This window comes from Otolemur garnettii, unplaced genomic scaffold (assembly GCF_000181295.1).
Source record: "Otolemur garnettii isolate 467f Iridium unplaced genomic scaffold, OtoGar3 scaffold00043, whole genome shotgun sequence".
Taxonomy (NCBI): domain Eukaryota; kingdom Metazoa; phylum Chordata; class Mammalia; order Primates; family Galagidae; genus Otolemur; species Otolemur garnettii.
This window is the reverse complement of record NW_003852438.1, coordinates 10512473-10513869: the sequence shown is the minus strand read 5'-3', so window position 1 is coordinate 10513869 and position 1397 is coordinate 10512473.

The following is a 1397-nucleotide window of genomic DNA, read 5'->3' as shown; positions in this document are numbered from 1 at the left end:
TCATTGTTGTTTGGCGGGTCCGGGCTGGGGATTCGAACCCGCCACCTTAGGTGTACGTGGCTGGCGCCTTAGCCGGTTGAGCTATAGGTGCCGAGCCGCCATTGGCACTTCTATGTACTCTATACATACTCCAATATACTCTATGTATTCTAATTTCCATCTTGTTCCAATGAATTGCCCCTGCTTCTATTTAAAGGCAACTGTCAGTCCTCCATTTCTGTCCCCACCCTCACCCTAACATTCCAGTTTTACACTAAACATTCTAGTTTACACCAGAGACTATTCCTTCTTGCCTACCTAAGGAATGTTTTTCCTACAGTGTCCCCTATCTCCTGTATTATCCTTTTTTTCTCTCTATTGGATCATTTGCATCAGCATATAAACACGCTGTAATATCTTCCATCTTTCTTTTTTCCTTTTTTTTTTTTTTTTGAGACAAAGTCTCAAGCTGTTGCCCTGGATAGAATGCTGTTGGCATCATAGCTCAGTAACCTCCAACTCAGGCTAAAATGACCCTCTTGCCTCAGTTTTTCTATTTTTTAGTAGAGATAGGGTCTTGCTTTTGCTTAGGTCGGTCTTGAACTTGTGAGCTCATGCAATCCACCCACCTCGGCCTCCCAGAGTGCTAGGATTACAGGTGTGAGTCATCACACCTGGCTTTTTTTTTTTTTTTTTTGAGACACAGGACTAGTTCTCCTTATATTATCCAGATTGGGCTCAAATTCCTTGGGCTGCAGTGATCCTCCCAACTCAGCCTCACTACCTGAGATTACCGATGCAGCCACCCTGGTTCTAGCATCTTAAAAGGCAAAAAGCAAAACAAACTTCCTTAGACTCCATCGCCTTCTACTCCCTTGCTCCTAACTGCTGCAAGATGTTCTATTATGTGGATCCCTCTGTTTTATTTGTTCATAACCCTAATGACGAACCTTTTGATTGCCTCCAACTTCCTGCTGCCACAAGCAATGTTGCAATTGCTATCCTTATACACATCTTCTTTGGGTCTATGAAAATTTCTTGTGCATAATGAGCTCCATACTTCCTGGAATGAATGCACCAGTCTACTCTCACCAACACTGGTGAGTTTTCAATATCCCAACTTCTTTGACAATACTTAACATTATTTGATTTTCCAGTTTTTTAAATTATATCTCATTGCTAATTTATTTTTTTCAATTAAAAAAAATTTAAATTGACAATTATACATATTTATGGGGGAGAGTGGATTTTAAATGTTCTCACCACAAAGATAGGCTAATTAGTCTGATTTGTCCATTCTACAATGCATACATACGTTGAAACTATGTATGTAACACACCTGGCTCAGCATCTGTGGCTCAAGTGGCTAAGGCGCCAGCCACATACACCTAAGGTGGCGGGTTCGAATCCAGCCTGGG